The 21,756-nt window shown below is 30.7% G+C and overlaps 1 pseudogene across 1 annotated transcript in view; it reads right to left on the bottom strand.

The window, feature by feature from the left end:
- Positions 1–352: 352 nt before the first annotated feature.
- Positions 353–21,756, bottom strand: part of LOC143223118 (uncharacterized) — a 105,408-nt pseudogene continuing 84,004 nt past the window's right edge. The window contains exons 20-25 of the transcript XR_013012671.1: positions 18,216–18,321; positions 9,913–10,030; positions 8,313–8,422; positions 7,115–7,225; positions 6,477–6,532; positions 353–5,505 (exon numbers count right to left, since the gene is read on the bottom strand). The product of XR_013012671.1 is annotated as an uncharacterized LOC143223118 (transcript). The remainder of the gene's footprint in view (positions 5,506–6,476; positions 6,533–7,114; positions 7,226–8,312; positions 8,423–9,912; positions 10,031–18,215; positions 18,322–21,756) is intronic.

Raw genomic sequence — 21,756 nt, 5'->3', positions numbered from 1 at the left:
CTGATGAAGATTACATGAGTGTAAAATAGAAATACTTATCAAACATACACAGATTACATGTCATAATGTTACAACTGACTGATATGGCATATTTCATGTAGGTATATTTAGATATCTGTTTAATGTTCAATTTTGGCTGCTATATTTACTCATGCACTCAAAATTATATTGCAAAACTACACTAATAACTGAAAAAGGACATATCATGTTATAATAAAAATCAATAAAACAACTGCGTTTCATTTAGTTTCACTGATATACAAAAATACGTCCTTAATCAATTGTTGTCATTCATGTACTGATAAAAATCAGACTATGTATGTATGTAGTTAAATAACAAATTTCATCCATGAATGTTTTTCTCAGTTTTATTAAGTAAATGATTCAAATTTGATATAAAAATTAACTTTAACTTTAACAAAATATATCAATTTTTAATCCTTAAAATAGGGACTAACAGTTCACACAGAAAAGCTCAATACTTTAAAAGAAACAATGTTTAATACTTATAACAAAAATCAAAATCTGGTATAACAAGGTTTGATACTGAAAAAAATTACTTGACAGATGCAACAAAAACTTGGTATAACAGTGGTTACTCCTCACAACAAATACGAACAATAATGCTGGCATCAAAAAAGTAACATATAATTACTACTGGAACTGAACAAAATATTGACATACCATTTTACTACTAATTAATCCTAAACATTTTGGATAAAAGAAACAGAGTGAGAGGATGATATACCAGCTAGACATAATACCACTGTGTCAAAATACAACCAGAACCTTCATGATGAAGTACACTTAGAGAACACCCTAAATAGTTCATAATAAAGTGGTAGCATTGAATACAACCTGCAGTTTCACACTGAAAGGATAATTCTTATACAAAAATCAAAAGAAATTTATATGCAAAAACGGCTCGTTTGGGCTGAGAAAACACTTTACATAGAAGAGCGAACAACGTTTCGACCTTCTATGTAAAGTGTTTTCTCAGCCCAAACGAGCCGTTTTTGCATATAAATTTCTCAACAAGTGGGTTTCTCGTCATCACTAAAAATCAAAAGACTTTAGAATGAAAAATCTGTACTAAAAGGACAACAACCTTGAATGCATTATGATGAAGAAAACAACTGTGTGAAAAGAAAAGCACAATAAATAATTTATATTTCGGTACTGACTTAATGACAAACAAAATAATTTTTAAAGTGAAATAAAATCACATATTATAATAAAGTATCTATTAAAATTTATGAATGAAAAGTTGTTAATATTTCATAGCTTGCCATCACAGTGGCTTGAAGCATTTATAAAGTGCAACAAATCAAAATATGGTAACTGTTTTTCTTAAATAAACAATTTATGATATACAGTCAGTGATTTGTTTTTTAGAACAGGTACAATGTCTGGATCACAACAATGATTGAAACATTTACTGTAAAAGCTGTAACTTATAATGAAACAAAAAACATTTTGTTCTGAAATAAGTATTTTATAGGCCATATACCAAGATTGTCTTAACCCTGATGTAATGATATGTAATTGCTACAGTATATAGGAACTTTGTGCAAAGATGAAACAAGTATTCTATTCAATTTATAGAACTAATCTTAATAAAATCTAATGTATTACAAATATATCAATACACTCATTGGTCTTTTTCACAATATAATATTTTGTCAACAAGTTACAGCACCTGCAAACCTTGCATTTAATTAACTAAGCAATCAGATCTTTCAACTTTACAGAATTAACATATATTACACTAAAACATAATTAGAATATGACTATATGAAATGACTTATCTGTATCTATTCAGAAAACATTTTTAAATAGTTGTACATTATATTTGCAATCTATATTCTTCTAAATATTCTTTGTGTTGAATCTTGTAAACCTAAATTATGATATCACTTTTTAGTAACATCCGAAGTTTTCTAATATTCCACATAGTTATTTTATTTTGTTCTCAAAAGAAGATAATGAAAGTTTCTTTTTTGTACTTCATTTGTACCACCTAAAAATTTTCAGTTATTTTAAAATACTAAATTTACACAACCAACATTTAAGTATATGCACATATAAACACCTGTATATATACTTTGGTTTGCCTAGCATGCAGAATTATCACTGTTGAAAAATAACAGAGTGCAATACAATAACATAACAGGGAATGTTTTTAATCACAAAGTTGGAAATAAAATACAAAATACATTACTTATTTATAAAAGTTATTTGATACCAATATTTTTTTAACATTATTAAATTTCAACATGAAGTGTTTGATCAGCTGAATGATGGAAAACAAATATTTTGATGGATACTTAAACATTTACACAGCCCTCCTTAATTAATAAAGATCTTCAAAAGTTTTCCGACTAATTTTTAATCCTTAAAAAACAACTGATATCATGGCTTTTTTTAAGGATAGCTTGAACCAATCCCTCACAATTTTAATATCTTAACACAAAATACAAAGATAAATAATATTACAAATAACATGCAACTGATTCTAATTAGCTTATGTTCACCCCTTCAGAGCTCTTATCTCATGTGTTGTTTTTTAAATGGTCCTAAAAAACAGATATAGAATAAACACTTCATCAGAGTGCTATGTTTACTTGGTCAGCTCACTCAGCTATTTTCATAAGTTGTAATATTACTCAACAGCTGAAGAATTCCAATACTAAATAATATAGGAATCATGAACTCATAGGATCCATTTTGTTGAAGATATACCATGTTGTTTGATGCAGTGTTACCATGAGAGGCCATAGAGAAGGTAATGACCAAAAACATGTGAAAATGTAATAGTGATTTTTGAGGTCAAATTTCATTCAAGGCTTTCTAGGAAAGCTGCTTGCATATCACAACAAAATTTCACAATTACAGATGCTGAGAGGAACAGTATAATCAATGGAAGTAAAAAGCATCATAAACATATTCAACACTAGCTGATGATACTAGGCATTCGTAAACAATAATAAATGATCATTTATGTATAATGAGGCAAATATGAAATGTCACTAAGTTAAAACTGTCAGCATTCAATTAAGTTTGGAAGAAACTTTGTAGTTTAACAAAATTATAATGCAAAATATGTAGCTGAATAATATTTTAGTTATTTGCAGTGCACAGGAACCAATATGTCAGGATTATTCTTTAGTGCTATACAAATATTGTTATGCTCACAGATAGAATTTTGTACTTATTAACATGTCAGAATATCTTTGAGCCAGTACACTACTTTGATTCACTTCAAACTCTCTTTTTTTTTTTCTTCAGGCAAAGAATATGAGGCATTTATATAAACCCAACATGAATTAGTTTGGCAGGCGTTTGCTCTCCAATCAATTAACAATGCATCTTGGGAGAGAGAAATATGGTTGGTTCAAGTAGTTTGTTCATATGCAATTCCGTTATTCAGCACTGCAAAATATACAACAGTGAGGATCAAGTAAAAGGGGGAGGAGCATTTATTTTCTTTAAAAAATCTAAACTGTTATCTACATAGTAGTTTTTATGCACTTATTTGATCAGGCAGAAAAGTTAAAGTAATGTGTTACAAAGCTCAAACAAACCCTGACCTTACTAAAACATCCAAGAACATTTTCTTAATCATGAATACACTCAAAGTAATGAGGACTGAAAACACACTTTTCAGAATGGTAAAATGCAGCTAGAAAGTTTACTGTGAGGGTTAGCCTTATTAAACATGAAAATCACACACTGCCAAAGAGCGGAGAGTTAAGTTTATTATCAACAGAAAGAGATAAAAGAAACTACGCATGCTTGGACAAATGCCACCACATCAGAAGTATTATAGAGATTATAAACATGTTATTACTTGTTAACTGAATGTTGTGTATACCACAAAAATAAATTTGTGGTGATAAAAAAAAAAAAAAGTTAATGAATGTCATGGTTACTTTGGCTACCAATAGTGTTTCATTCTTAGATACATTTGTACTTCAGTATTTATATAAGTTGTTTAGCCTAATAGTTCTAGAAGGTGAGATTTCTGTTGCCAAAATATTTGTAGTAAACTTAAATAAGAAGCCAAATAGTACATTAGATCTTTTGAATATGTTGCAAATACTGGACTTTCAAACACTGCAAATTGCTTTGACTCAATTCCTGTTCTAACTGCATTATGTGAACATTTATATAATTGAATAGGATTACTGGATACAAACAGTTAACATCCTCAGTACTGTTGGAAATGAACTAGAACAGTGCCAAAATATATGGAAGGATAAGTATCAGATGCATTTCCATAAATGACAAGCTGGAGAGTTCAACTCATGCATTCATCAATTACTCACCAACATTTTATCTCTACCTGTCAGTTAAATACCCTCAAAAGAGAAAAATGCAGGAGCATGCCAATATAAATATTCTGTTAAAAAATTAAACGTGAAACTCATTTATGACTTAAATTTTACCAGTTTTGGGGAATTCCACCCCTTAACAGTAACCCTTGATACAGGAAAAATTCAAAGAATAACACTACACAAATGTAAAGGTTGTTTTTATTTAATTCATAAAATATTATATTTTGTGGTTACTGTTCACTTTAACTGATTACTTCTGAAATATTTTATTATGTTTCATGATCTTCCTAAATGTGTGCATTTGTTACCTAGTGTTAGTATTTTAAAAAATTAAACCACCCCAATGACCAAGCTCTAGCCGAATCACTGACAAAGACTACAGGATTAATGTTTACATTCCATAGTGGTTTAATAAAAGCAGCTAAGTTCTAACATTTCTAATATCAGCTGTACACTGAAAAACATTTTTTAATTCTATAAAAATATTACATGTTTAAAGTTTAAGTACAATAAAGCTTCTTTCCTCCTAAAAAATATCACAGTGCTGAAGTTTAACTATATATATTTGTTTACTATATGGTGTAGGGTGAGCCTACAGCTTAGTCTTTAAAGGAATGTTTTGAAAGCAATAAAAGGTTAAAGCTTATGTACAGTTTTGTTCCAATTAACTACAAGTAGTTTGGTTCCCAGATGCAAGTTGTGTGAATAGGGCTTAAAAGGCTCACATTGATTTTTAATATCAATTTCAAAAAGTTCATTAAACTATTTTGTTTCTAGATGTTTATCAACAGGTGGAGATTCATATCTTGACTTTGTCTTTTAAATACATATGTGTCCCATACCATTATAGAATTCTTTCTTTCAGTATTTACAACACAAAGTTTTAAAACAGATAGATCTGACAAAGAAATATGCAGTAACTAATTAATGTAGATATTTCAAACACTCTTGTACAAATAACGTTTATATGATCAAATAAATCATGAAACATAATTTTAGCAATCTTTAAATCCTATGATAGTAGAAATAATGATAAATGAAACTGGTGATAATGTTGTTGCTCCTACATTAAATCACTCAGCCAAATTCAATTGACGACACAGTTTTTCAGGGTTGTGAGAAGCCATGTGAGAAAAGTCTCGAACAACCTCATTAAAGGTTTCATCTCCTATAAAATACATATTTTTGTGGAATCTTTCATCCTGTACCAGATAACAGAAACTACACAAATCAAATTAAATGATTTTTATACAGGAGAGAAATTACCAACATTAAATATTCATCACCATTCCAAAATAAATGAATTTATCTTATGATATTTTCTTTTAAAAAATAATAAACATTACAAAATGCATCCTGCACTGAAAATAATGGAAATTATCTTACTAAACCTTTAACTTGTATACCTGATTTACATTTTACATGGTTCATCTTGTTCAAGATGTAAAAAAACAACAACAACAACAAAAATTACAACTACTTTTACCTCAAAATGCATCAAACAGATCAACTAGAGGAGCTCCAATACATAGTGTTGACCATATTTGGCTTTCAAAAAGTATAAAAATATGTTTGGATCATTTTTGATTGAACAATGAGGAATAATATTCTACACGTCTACCAAGTTCCATCAAAATCTGACCATTTTTGACTAAGCAAAAATAGTGTGAAAAATCAGTCCCCTCTGTTAAAAGATAGATTTTTTAAGATTTTTGCAACCTTGACTCTTCTGTTGGATCATAGTCCAAATTATACTGACTTTGGTACAAATCCTTTCTGCCATTTTTGAAACATCTTGCTGACAAACACTCAAATGCACACGTAAGTGAAAACATACCTTTTATCCACCTTCGGCAGCAGAGGTGATAAATGTTAAATATGTGTATATTCATGTTTCAGTGCTTATTGGATATCATTAATGCTAAAAAATTCATTCTTGGAATTACACAAACTTTAGAAATACATGTAACTTGCTGAAAATAAACTTATAATATCATGTGTATTAAACAACAAGAGCTATTTGATTAAGTGGTCATACATGTGTGTGTCCAATACTATTTCAAATACAACTATACAAATTATTAGTTTTACACTGACAGTGTCAATAGCACGTGTATACTACAGATTCCAAAAACATACCTGAATTTCCAAATTCATCCTTCTGTACTTCTTCATTTAACTTAGCAAGTCTTAGCCTGTTATTTAGGTGAAAATACAAATAATTTCATATTGTTTTGTAATTTAGTTCTTCATGTCTTAATCTCACACCATTTAATTTTTAATGGTCAAAGTTCAATATTCCAAGTCTTCAATACACAAAATTAGGCTGTTTTATATATAATAAACAGTTATATTTAAATATATTTATTCCAATAATCAGTTAATACTTTCAATAATAATGTTACATCAAGTTTCTTGTGTATAAAATCAAATGACAGTTTTCAAATCTTAAAGGCTGGTTCTATTAAAAAATAAAATTTCTGTTTAAGGTGATTAAAACAAGCACAGTGTAATGTTTTTTTTATTGTCAAATTAATTTTAAAGGAAATGATTGTGAGATTTAACCATATTTGTGAAGCTTATGAACAAAAACATTTCAGACACTAAGTCTTCTTAAAGTGATTACTATAATCAAAGTGTGTGATAAAAAATAAAGTGTTAATATCACTTCACAGACGATTAAGTCTATGTTTGTATACACTTTGATTGGGTTAAAGCAATGTTATTTGAATAATTATTCCACCAGTAAAACAACACATGTTAAATCCCATACTTACAATGTTACGATATCAGCATTAGCATTGGCTACTGCTATGTCAAGAGCATTATGTCCAGCACTATCAACAATATGTTGGTCTGCTCCCCTTTTTAACAACTGACAAACTTGTCTGAAAGAACAAAACAGATACCTTAGAGACACTTGTGTTCCAAAACACATCATTTAAACATTGGTATGTTCTATTTTTGATAAATATAACATATAACAATCCCAACCAAGGAATATTCTCCTTGCTTGTTATAATACTAATAGTAGTAAATCTCATGGTTTGAAATTATCATGCTCTTCTTTTATTTAATACTTAAAGCAAACATTTAGAAAATAAATAAATAAGTGGCTGTCTTATACTTTGTAGAGTTTGTACAAAAAATCTATGTAAGACTGATTTAGTCATACAATTAACTACAAGTTTACACTTTCAACATGTTAAACCATTACCTTACATTTCAATCTTTAATTCTAAACTAAAATCCACATGATTCATAACAATAAAAAGTAAATTTTATTAAGGCAATGTGATTAATAACACCTAATTCTATACTTTAGAATATTATTGTTCTTGGCCTTTATTTCAGGTAACAAAGTATTACTGTACACTATTCCATAAAACCATTAGTATTACATGATACTATTTTACACAAATAAAACTTAACTATATGCACGTGTTTGGCTATACATTTAATACAGATAAAACTCAGTATTTTGTATATTTAATTCAAGGGATAGATAGAGCTTTGGTTTTTGTTAATCTTACAATTCATAACATTGAATGTTAACAAAAACTAATATGCAAGTCAATGGTAACATAGGCCTATAGTTTACAGGTTTAGAGGTGGACTCCATTTAATACAGATAAAACTCAGTATTTTGTATATTTAATTCAAGGGATAGAGCTTTGGTTTTTGTTAATCTTACAATTCATAACATTGAATGTTAACACAAACTAATATGCAAGTCAATGGTAACATAGGCCTATAATTTTCAGGTTTAGAGGTGGACTCCTAGTATGTGAAAAAATGTCTCTTCTTGTTTCTCTAGCTTTTTCTTGAAAATATACAGTAATCTTAAAAATTATAAAGATGGGTAAAAATGTACAATTATGACTGTCTGTTAAATAAATGTGTCTAGTTAGGAATAAAGAGATACATACATTACACATTTGTATAAAAAACAAAACAGTGGTTAAAATATCATACCCTGTATGTCCAAGTTCAGTGGCAAGATGAAGAGCAGTCTTTCCATTTTCATCCTGACTGTTAACCTTAGCTCCATTCAAAAGTAAATATTCACAAGCCATAATAGATCCCTATATAGTATGAAAGACACCTTAATATTTTATAAGTATTTTCCCTGTCACACACTGTGATAAAGACCTACACAACTTTAAAATGGTCATGGTCAAATAACACACTTCTTTTCCATAATTTAGCCATGAAAGAATAGACAAGATGTCCTGATAGAGTACATGTATTTATGTGCCATAAAAAAAAGTATTAGATGTCTTAAGGAATGAACACAACATACAGTTGTACACCTTAAACTGACTCTCACTGTTCACTGTCCCATATGGTTTGCTTAAAGAGAAATGGGAAATGAAACAATAATTACATTCAAACCTTTGATTTAGAGAACATTTAAAAGACAATTGGAATTTATAATATTTAATTAAAACAGGTAAAACTACTGCTAAACAAAAATGTCAGTTACCACCTCTCAGTTCATTTTGTATGTAAATCAGGCACCTTATAATCTGTCATGTAACCTGTTCAATCAAGTTGCATGACTACATGATCTTTGGGTAAAGTTGTCTCGTCATATTTGCAGTTTAAAACAGTTCACTTCAATATGAAGTGTGGCCAATACAACAGGAAGAGTAACTTGGCATCAAGTCTGTATAATTAAAAACAAAGTATTCCTTACCACTGAACATACAAGGCACATTTAATACCTGGAATCAGTCCTATAGATTGATCCTGTATTACAGAATTAATGTTTATTACAGGTCAGAATTCATTTACTGTATCTTCACAAAATTTGCCAAGTTTTAAGCATACATGTCTTACTAATAATCCTGCCACACAATTTGTAAATCACTCAGTGAATGAGTAGCTCATGTTACCATACTGAATGATGTAACACACAAGCTACTTACGGGCATACCAGGTGAAGAATTATTACTATTATTATTACTTCTTCATTATTTTATTTAACTGAATAAATTTTTAATCTTTATAACAGTTATTTTTACAATTATAAATAAAGAACATAAAAAAGAACCACAAATATAATATTTACCTTTACCCTCTTTTTTTTTTGGTTGTCAAAGAAGTGTAAACTTTTTTTTTACTGAAGGTACCAATACATTAATTATTTTTATTTGCTTAAATAATGCAACCATGAACACAGAACAATAACACACACAAAGCAAACAATGCCCTGTAATTTTCATAAATGAACTGGATATTTAACTATGATATTAGATCCTTAAAATAACACTTTTATAAAATTAGTTTTGCCTTATCATAGCTACATCAAAAATTCTAATAATCTTTTAGTTATTTTGTGCTTATGTTTCTTGAGTATGAGAATGTAAGTAACTGGAAATACTGATGTTTATTTGCTAACAAAGAGAGGCATATGAAATTATTTTAAATGGCTCATTATATGAACTTACATTGTGAGTCTAACAACTTACATTAGACATTATTTTTACCTTTAATAATCTTAAAAATAATTAACAAACAATAAATTATTTCACAACTGGTAACTACTTTAATTTAAAAAATGAAAGCATACACTCATTATTGCCTGGTGAAGAGGTAGCCTTCCTCTATCTTCACCATTATTCCAGTTTAGATCACCCCCAAAAGCCTGAGCCTGACACATGATAGGTATGTTGTGTGCTGCTGCAGCTCTAAAACAGAGAGTAATCTTAATTAACATTACCAGTTAAAAAAAACAAATGACCTTTACACATAACTCCTCTGTTTACACTAACACAGTGTAAACATATTTCAGAAAAATAGTTTTTATTTAACCATAAATAAACATGTTTATGTTGTTGTTGTTTTTAAAAAACAATACTACCAAAATTTATATAAAATCTGTAATGATAACAAGAAACTGTTTATGAAGAGAAATCTTTTTCTTTAAGGCAGTTATAACAATTATGTACGAGACATAAGAAAAGTAGTTCTAAGCAAAATTAATGAAACTACATAATGCAAATATACCTGATAATCAAGGAAGATAATTTGTTCTTAGAAAAGCACAACAATGTAGCATGTCAATATAAAGATTTTCAAAAATCAATATATTTTGAGCAGGTAAAAATAAGAAATCTGGTCTATTTCTTCATATTTTTGCAATATTAGAGATATTTTCTGTTTTATGTACTTTAGTGTGCATGTCTGGGAAAACTGTAAATTTTTTAGCTTATTTCTCTCAGTGTAACAAGAAAACAGGTTGTTATGTGATGAAATCAGTCTTCACAAGCATTTTTGTACAAATAATATTTCACATGCCTCATAAGTTCTTTTTAGGGAAACTTGTTCTTATACTATGGCTACAGAAACAAGAAAGTAACAGTAAGAAACAGTCCTTGATGAATAAGGCTTACTTCAGCTTATTCCTTGGAATATTACAAATGGTATTCAATAAATCCCAACACTTAATTAGTTTAACAAGTTTTCATTCTGCTACACCTCACTCTACCTTTAAATTTACTTTCAACTTTGTGACAAAATCACAGAACTACAAATTAAATTTTTATATTAAATGCTAAGGGAATGTTACAGTAACAGTTAACATGAGACTACCACACCAACACCATTTCTTCAACAACTTCAGTCCCACTAATACTGCCCTTCAACTTCAGTGGCAAAAATTCAAAGAAATGCTTTTTATACTGATCTCACCATCTTCAGTTACAGACACTCCAGTATTTGTGGCAAACCAAATGATCATTATCTGTTCTGTTTAGTTTGTCTTCAGTCACAAATGGCCAAACCAAATGACCACTGTTATCTGTTGTTTAGCATACACCTGTAGTAAGGGTAAGTAAAAGAATGTAATAGTTAGTATTTTTAATATTTTTTAGCCACATTCAAACACACTGATCTGGATCTTGTTGGAAGAAATTAAATTACCTTATTATTTCTGTCCTTTCCAGTTTCTGCTTATGAATTTCTCATGTGGTAGTTTTAAGATATGGTGAAATATGATCACTATTCTATGAATTTCAAAAAAATTGTCACTTCCCATTGTGAAGAGCATTTAATAAATTCCACATAGAGAAATATTTTAGTTCAAATTTAGGTCCAGTTTTTGTAATAAAGCTGAAGATCTTTTCACATTCCTCTTAGTTTGCCAGCTATCTATCTTTTGTGTTCCACACGACACTGCCTAATAACTTATTAGTTGACTGTCACTGTGCAGTAGTTTCATGCTGGTTCAATAATTTTGTCTATAATAGAACTAATCTTTGGCAGATAACACACACCATTCACATTCAGGTAGTCTAGGCAGAAGCATTTTCAACAAAAATAACTGTAGGTGCCTAAGTACAAATATTGAGACATGCTGCTTCATACCATAGTTTCTTCCTCTTTCAAGGAATATTTTTATATATTAAGAGTAATTAATGAATATACTGGGAAATCTCAAGATGGTTTGGGACCTCTAAGACCATTAGAATGGCATACTTTGTCTTGCATGAAAACTTTAATTTTGCTTTGAGTCGTTTAATCCATAAGGAAATATGACTCGTTATTCAATCAGCAAGTCATACAGAATCTTATGTTGTTGCTTATTCTGTAAGTGAAAAGGTAACTACTTTTCCTTTAAATTCAGAACAGTTCATGCTAAATATGTGACTTTAGGTTGGAACTAGCTCAGGTTTAGTGGTCTGCAAAAATAAAAGGCAAGTGCACTATTGAGCATTGATGACATCATCATATGAAAATAACCCTCCACCAATATGAGGGTGACAATTTCCTTGTGCCATAACTCTCCCAAAGAACTTGCACTTAAAATAACTCCATTCTTAAATGAGGCAAGAAAAAAGTGCACTGGAAATGAAGAAGGGTGGAAAGGTATCTATCAGAAATACATTTTCAGATAAGGAAAATATTAACTTTTGAAATGATATCTCACCTCAACACACACAATAGCTAGAATCTCACACTAAAATGATGGAGCAGTCAGTGCAAACATCAAACATAGATGGATTCACTTTAGAAAACACCAAGAAAAATTCCATGGAGTATGAAATCCGATGGGAGAGGCTCCGTTTCATAGGTGCACTCCTGTGAGAGACTTCACCTTGTCTCAACCAAAGAGAATCATGGAGATACAAGTGAGATAGGCAAACTAGAGTTAGGAAAGTATCCTGACCAAACCGGTTCCAACACCAAAGGAAACAGGTAAATAGAGATATAGTACAAGTAGTAGCACAAGCTAAAATGGTGAAAAGAAGAAAACAAACCTATCCAAAAAATCCTTCTGAAGGAAGATGAAGTGGCAAGAGATAATGTAGAAGGACTGAATGAGAGAGACAAGAGCTATTTTGAGAAGCAGCACATTACCTTGGAAAATAAGGTTCTACTTTTGTATTTCAAGATCTTTATTCTGTTACTGTATCACATTAAAATTGGGCATTAGAAAGTAAAACATGTAAAAACAATTCCAATGACTGTCAACCAGAACAAAAGAGTCCAGCAGACAAAAAGGAAAACACATGTGAGTACAAGCATGCAGTTCTTCAAGAAAGATCTTAATAGACTTTCCCTATCAGGAAAAGGAAGTAATCTTGAGCATGGTTTTGTGCACCAAAGAATAGGAGGAACGGAGTGAGAAAGAAAATACCCAAAAAATTATGTCAAGAAAAAGATTAGAAGGGTAAGGCTTTTTCTCCATCAATAAATCAGTACTTATAGCAGTCCATAATGGAGATAAAAGCAGTCAAAATCATCATCTTGGTCATGTTCAAACTGAAGATGAAGAATGTCATTTGAACAGATAAGGGTAAGAAACCCAGTATGCAAGAGTGAACACTCAACACATTGAATAATGGCTGCTACATCTTACACAGACAATATGCTTCAGTAGATATAGATCCAATGTTAATAATATTTGTTACCATCACAGGACAAAGCAGAAGCCTGAGGATTCATAATGGTCAAGCAAGCAAAAAAGTAATTCTTCATATTGGAACTAATTACCTAAAATGACATGAAATGACAGCTTTTGACTGTTTTAATAATTTACAAACCTTACTATTACGTTATTATTATTCAATGTACCGACCTCCATGTTTGTTCCTCCAGCATCATCTACTGTGATGTCAATAAACATACCAATTGACATCTAAGAAAACAGACCTCTACTACCAACTCTTTAAATCAAAAACTGACAAATTTGATATTTTTGCATGACTCCTGTCAACACAACTAACACTTATGCTTCTTTTGCAACACCAATTTTAAACTTTAAAACAGGACACAGTACTTACCAAAAAATGGTTTACACTTTTCCTCCAAGAGAATCACTTCCCTATCCTGTAATTTAAGATTCTTTGTCACTAACTATATTCTTCCTCATCTACAAACAACCACTAAACAATACAAGTTAAATCCACTAAACACTCTTAGTCATAAACCTTCTTCAATCTCCTCTGTTCCCCATATCCAATTCACAAAGACTCCTTAATCCATAGAACATATATCTGTAAGCCACACGTCCAACACACTTCTAAAACGTCACACTTATGCAGAAGTTATGGCTTCCACTCCTGTTTTTTGAAACTTCTTCGTAAGCTCTAAACATGACACACAAAAACAATAATGACTCATTCACAAACACTGATTCTACTGTATGTCGCACTTTTACACTTAGAAACCCCTTTTCTACCATAACTTCCCTTCTCCTAAATTCAGTGGTTATGGAGATTTTAAGACTTACACTTTTATTCTTAACAACTAGTAACAATTTATTTTCATGACCTTCCAAACTCCACAACTTCCAAGGCTTTTCTCCTTCTGCACGCAGAATCCTCTACAATCTTTGAAGGAAATCATCAACCTTCACCAAACAACCTTTTACAAAGCCCTAAACCTGAAGACTTTCTAAAACTAACAGAGCATGAACCTTCTCCCTGTTACAAAGCAAAAATATTGTATTTTCCTTGAAATAAACACAACCACCTAAATGCACTCTGATCTAAACTCTAGCAAGACTTTCAGACTACTCAGAAAATTGAATGAAAATATACTGAGTTCAAGGTACCATGCCAATATGCTAGGACAGAACCTAGAGAATCAAACTACCTAAATCCCTTAATTTGAATCTATTAGTTACCACAGTAGCCAGTGACAAACTGTTTCGTGAACAATGTGAAAAAATCCTTCATTGCATCTCACATCCTCTTACAAAACTCATACAAGAGTTTTGTAACTTCACAAGACAATCTTGGAAAAAAAAAAAAAATGCTGGTATAAATTCTGTCAACACACTTTTCCCTACTGAACAAAAGAAACTGATGTATTTATTAGCAAACCATCTTTCACATAAGGATAAAGGTTTCTCCCATACAAACTATACTGCCTGTTTAAAATACTAACTTTAAACAGACTCATATTAATACCATCTATGAGCTGATGATTAATGACTCCAACAATGTAAATACGTACACTGAGCTCTCTCTTAAAATAGGTTCTATTACCAACTTCACTGACTTAGTTATTTCTGTATCTGATCAATTTGAGCCCAAGAACACTTCCAATGTCAGTCTGTCCTCTAAAACACCAAATGAAACTCAAAACAAACTTCTCAGTAAAGAACTTGATTTTTCTCCTACCCCTAGAAATATAGATAGCTTGAAGTCCTTTTCAACCCATAAACTTTGTGTGCAGATTAAAATAGTGAATGTTTTCACAATCAAACCATTCACAGTTTAAAGAGAAATCCTTCTTGTCACCCCTTGTCAACAGGCATTCACATCCAGAGTTTTATTATGCAGTTGAAAACAAAGTAGCTCAAGCAATTAACTCCAATTCAAAAGTATGAAACAAGCTCTTCTATAGTAAAAATACAGATCTAATTTCACTGAAACATGAAAATGAAATTATTATTAAACCAGTTGATAAGGGCTGTGCCACTGCTGTCATATAAGTCTGACTACACTGATGAAGCTTACTGATAACTTAATGACACACACCATTATAAAAGGGTATATCTGGATCTCACAGAGTAATTTGTTAAAATTGTCAAAGATATGATAAGTAACTTACAAAAAAGCCAACACATCAGTTGTGAAACATTACAGTAAATTATACTGAATACCTTGTTTATGTGGTATCAACACCAATACCGATATGTTTCATTATACTCATTCAACATAACCCTCTACTCTCCTGAAGCAGAATAATGAATTATTCAAAACTGCTTCAGTTTTGGGATTCATTTGAAAGCCATTAAAACTATCTGTTGAATAGTTCACAAAAGTTTGTTCACATTCGTTGTAACACACACAATATTGGAAAATATATTAAGGACAGTTTCAAAATGCAGTCATATTTCTTAACAAAGTCTATATCTTGATGCATTCCTCTATTGAGACCATATAATTAATTTATATTATATTTGAAATATGTTAAATTAAAGTGTTTATCTTCCTTGTTCCTAAGCTGTGACATCATAAACATTAAAAGCCCTTACTGATCCACTTTCTAAAATTATCTGTCATTCTCAGAGATGGTGTCTTGCCAAACAAATGCAGGAATATGTCCAATGCTTTTCATCACATAATATTATGGCATTCCTTTTATGTTACAAACCTATGGTCAAGACTCCTTAAACAACAAATAGATATAAAACTTCTAACAAATATTTCTCTCAAGTTTCTCAGTTAATCATTACTGATGCCACTACAAACCACCTTCTTCTGTAGTTAGATGATCTTAAGAGGTTGTTCTTCTCTGGCTTTGGGTCACTTTTATCCTCATTTTATGTTCAAGTTGACAACTTCTTGGATCTTGTAATGTGATGTCTCTAAAATACCTGCAAACTTTTTCTTTTTCAATATTTTCACACTTATTGTTTTTATTAACCTTTGAGGTAACTTTACCTTGCATACTGGACATTAAACTTGATGGATTTTGCCTTCAGAGCAGATGAAGCAATATTAGCTGACACATTAAATTCCACTATTTTGAATACACTTTCCAAGTCAGCTGGTGTGATGAATTCCAACATCAAAATAAAATTAAAGTTTCCTTCAAATTAACACTTCCTGATTATTTCAATATAGTATATGTTTTTACCCAGAGCAACTACAGAATAACACATGTTTAGCATTCTCCCCAAGTTTGTTTTTTCTCTTCTCTAAAACATTGTGTATAGTTTAGGCCATTCCAAGAGAAGTGGACTGATCAAATGAATTATCATTATAACTTCAGCAAGTTGCTCATTCATGTCATGTTTGAATTTTCAGGTTGAGAGAAAAATGGATGACTTATTGCTAATTGCTATTTATCTATAAGAAAATATTCATAGTGGTCCTGATGTTTTATAGTATATTCTGTCACAATTTGTATTTTATTCTTTGAGTAGCAACTTGTGTTTCCAGAAGTTGTTTAAATCATGTAAGGGAGTTGTTGTGTATGTGATAAGTACAATTCCCAAAAACACAGCTGTACAAGATATACAAATAAATTTACTCCAATTTCTGTAAGATGGAGAATGATGTAAGCTATTGTAGAAATTCCTAAGCACTGTCTGACAGACATCCAGATAATCTAGCAAGCACATAACCAAATACTGATACTGGTCTATTATCTTTCATGGTCATTCTTTGACTTCTAACAGTAGTGATAAATTTTTAATAAACATTATCCACTAATGATGTCTACAGCTCAACATATTCTAGCAATCTTACCATCCACAGTTCCTGAATTTTAAATAAATTTATATAAATCTATGACTTCATATGAACTCTATACAATATCAAAAATGATCTACACATCTTCAAGTCATCTATGAATACCTTGAATAAATGCCAATCAAAATATCCACAATGTCTTGTATGGCTTTTTACATACATATTTGTTTTTACACTACGTGTTTTGTGACCCTAATATATTCTTAAATAACTGGTCATAATCTTGATCTTTCACTTTAATTTTGTTGTCATGCTCCACCTAGGGCTATCTGTGTGTTTAGTTTTGAAATTAATTTTTATGTCACATTTGGTTTAATTCTTTCATTCCTCTGTTTCATATTGCTTTTCAAATTTCTTCCACATATGAAAATCGGACAACTGATCTCAAATAATTAAAGCTCTAACATCCTAATTATGTTTAAATGGGGATCAATAATCTAACAATATCCAAACAAAATGTTTTAAACTCAATAACTTTACAACAGCCATCCTTTTTCATCAGTTATCAAATATTTTCTTATCTAGTCATTAATAACTATCATTCTCTATAAATTTATTTATTAAAACCATCTAATACTGCTTAAAACCACATAACACCTTCTGATATTGACTTCCTAATAAATCAAACTTCTTCCTAAAGTTACTCATACTCTCAACAAGATAAACACTATTCTTGTATTTCAACAAAATCCTGGCTTAAAAAATATTCCTTACAATCAAAATACTCCACATATAAGCAGAAATTTATAACACATAATTACAAATAATAATTAAAAAAATTAAATTACAAATTGAAAAAATTACTTCAAAAGACACTATTTCAAAAGTAAGAAAAAAGCACAGTACAGTACATTTCATAATACATAACTTTGCTAATATAAATCTTATATCATCCTTTATTGAATATTTTGTGTTACTTTCATAGAAAACTGGGTAAAGAATTAATGTGATAGGTACTGATATTAATATAAAATTACATATATTACTGGGTATAGAAAATATTCTCTTAAACCTCAGGAAGATCCTAGAGTATATTCTTGTAAGGGTACACAGACATTTAAAAAACATAAAACTGGCATGTAGTGACTAGATATGTACAGAATTAGTTACTAGTCTAAAATGAAATGACTCTAAGGGAAAAAAAATATACTGTAATTCATACCTGTATAACAAGAGGTTTGGATTAAGTTTACTCATATCATCTTCCTGTGTTGTATCATCATCATCATTAGGGCTGGGAGTTTCATCTGCACTGTCAATCTCTATTCCTGGTCAAATGAACAACCAGTGTCATTTACAAAAACAAATTCTATATTGTACCACAAAAAAATGAAAAAAAGATACTGTGTAACAATATGTGGTGACTTTTAGTTAGAGTGTTTGAGAAATGAAACAAAACAAAACCCTGGCAGAGGTTTAGTTTAAAGAGAGAGAAGTCTGAGGAATTCTCTCCCAAACACTGGTGTTCAGGAATGTTGTAGTTCCTCTTCGTCCCTGCTCATGGAATTATATTTCTCTGTACGTAGGAGTTTTCCTGTATTTTAATTTGGCATTGTTTGAGGCAATGAAGTAAGGAGGGGCAATATGTAAATGAGGGATGAGAAAGGTGAGCAAGACAAAGACCTCAAAAAGGAATTGGACAAGTCCTGAGCCCACCGGCAGCCGAAGACCAACTCCACATCAATCAGTAGAACATCCCGTAATCAGAGCCATGGAGTGGCTGGGATCTATAAATCCAAGTGCCTCAGAATTTGTTGTGAGGGGAAATGGGAGTGCCCCGAGAAAATCCACTTTCACAGGACAAGCACCAAATGTTCTGCCTGTCTTGTGCCCAGAGCTGAAAAAACAACAACACATTTATAAACATAAATATATGTGCACCTTATTTATAATTATGTGTTTTATTGAATGGTCTCTGATTGTTGAAATATGTTTTATAGTGAGATGTATTTATAGGAGCACTATCTAATTTGTATAATGATGCAGTTAGTTCCTTTCCATGTTCTGCTTTTAAGTAATATTTGTATGCTATTTCCATGAGCATATTCCTAAGGGTGGGTAGATTACTCATTTTGTGCACATAGTTGACAGGTGTGAATGCTGGTAGTTGGTGTGCTGTTCTTTGTATTTTACTTTGTTGTATTTGGATCATCTGTAGTATGTTGTTAGACATGTTGTATGTAACTTGACAACCATATTCTATTAAGGAACAGAGGTAAGCTTTGTATATTTGAATGATGGTTTCATGTAAGCAGTTTCAGTGCTTGCTAGTTATGGTCAACAAATGTGAAATTTTTTTTTTCTGATGGATAAGTGTGTGTTGACGTGGAGTCAAATGTGATGCCAAGGAATGTGATGTGCTTGCTCATTGTTAATAGGCGAGTTGCCAAGTGAGATGTTTACTTTTTCTAGTGTTTGAGATATACATAAGAATAGTTATATACAATCAACAAAAAGTAAACAGTGTTCTTTCACAATTAGAAGACAGCTGGTAGTTACCAGTTTTAGTATTTCAGATATAACAGTTATGTAGTGGTTATTGAGCATTATGTAGGATATAAAAGTTAAATATCAAATATAAAAATGTAGGAAGCTCACTTCCTATAATGTTGCAACAGATGTATGTTACTAGCTATAATATCTCAAATTTAGAAATACAGAAGCATGCATTTTTTATTTGCTGTACTGTAGCAAGCAGAAAATTACTACTATATTCATATCATATGTAAAATATACATTTTTAACACCAACTTACTGCTGTAGATACAATATCTGAAAGACAAAAAAATACTGAAATGAAAATACTGGCTGAAATGGAAGAAATAACAATATAATTAATTGTAATGGACAACAGTATCAGTAATCAATAACTATAATGCAGAAAAAAATAATTGTTTGTTAGAAAATATGATACAGTTAGTGGTGATAAGCCGTAGTGTAAAAGATTAGCCAATAACATTTGTATTGCACATCTTACATTTACTGGCCAAAATATCAGAAATCTTAACTAAATAACATATTAAATCTCCAAGTGCATTGTTTACAACCTATTTACAGCATGGTATTACTGAAATACTAGTATCTGAAAGGTGTTTCAATCATTTGGTCATTCTGTTACATTGACCCCATACTGAAGGATTAGTGTTTGCAATAATTCTGAATTTATGATACATATCTGCAGTTTTTCAGCATCTCTGGATATAGTATCTAGTATTTTCTATACCAGGTACTGGTAAGATATCATCAATGCAGAAGAACATGAAATGATGATAACTCTAATATCACAGGCAAAACAGTGTTGAATGGCACTCTGCACACTTAACTCAACCTGTGCACATAGGGTTAATCAGTATAACCTCTTATCTAGTAATACTAACAGCAATAGGACATATCTCCTGATAACTTGTCCCATAAAATTTCACAGTTTCTCAATGGGATTGAAATAAGGAGATTGTACAGACCAGGATAGAGAAAGGAAATTTGTGTCATGCTTAGTGAACCAATCATACATGACCTATTTCTAATAGCTTTATCATCTTGAAAATAATCATCTCCATTTGGATGAAAGTAGAACACTGCAGGCTGAATCTGGTCAGCTAGGGTAGTCAAGTGTTCACAGTTTATAAGTAGATGTATATTCATTCAAATAAACCAGGAAAACAAATTCATGGCATGTTAATGAGTTTCATGACATTACATTAACTCTAAAACCCTAAACTGTGGAACTCAATATTGAAGGCTCCATGACTTCCTTGTTATGCCACACTGTAACCTTATCATCTACCATCAATGGAGATCAAATATTAAAGGGCTTTTCAAATACTTTCAGAAACCATAATAAAAATTTTCAACACTTGCTGAATAATATGAAATCCATAACTATATATTAATACAAATGAAACAAATTTCTGTTGTTTTTTCTTTGATTTAAATAAAAAATACTGTGAATGACATTCAGACATCAAAAGACTGAATTATTATATATCTAGTAAATGATTACAGACTTTCTTTTTTGAGATATATGTTGATTTGCACAGAAAAAAAATCAGACATGTATGAATCCTGCTTTAGGCCCCAAAAGAAGTTACATGTGTTTATTCAAACAGATGAAGTATTCAATTACATGGACACACAATAATGCCTGAATAGCTAAAAGATAAACAAACAAACAAAATCAACTTAAAACTCTTTCTGTAGCAAAATTTTAATTATTATAACTTGCCAGGATGACTAATAGGTAGTTCAAACATCAGTGTTAGACACCTGAAGTTGGCCTTTCCAGTCCTGGTTTCAAGTTATTTGATGATATGACCATTTTCTAATTGCAAACTAAAATAGTTGTATTTTAATTCTTAAAATGGAATCACATTAAAAAAGGTCTAATTTATAAATTAAAAACTTAAATAGCATTAAAAAAGATTAATGGCATTTAAAAAACTAAAAACATTTGTAAGGTGAACAGTGTCACTATCACCAATGGCACTGTTTAATGTTATGGATACATCTTGGGACAAAACATTCAAAATGGTGCCGTCGTCATGACTCTTAACGATGGCAAGACAGTAAAATGTGGCTCACTGAGACCCGAGGGTCATACAGACAACATATTGGTGTATCAGTCCCAGATAAAAGAAAACAATGAGTTAAAAATGCAACCAATGCATAGTCTAGTCAGGACAACTTCCTCTTTCCAATCCTTACAG

Source organism: Tachypleus tridentatus, chromosome 8, assembly GCF_004210375.1.
Source record: "Tachypleus tridentatus isolate NWPU-2018 chromosome 8, ASM421037v1, whole genome shotgun sequence".
In the NCBI taxonomy this organism is placed as follows: domain Eukaryota; kingdom Metazoa; phylum Arthropoda; class Merostomata; order Xiphosura; family Limulidae; genus Tachypleus; species Tachypleus tridentatus.
The sequence above is the reverse complement of the archived record's forward strand: the minus strand, read 5'-3'. Positions and strand labels throughout refer to the sequence as shown.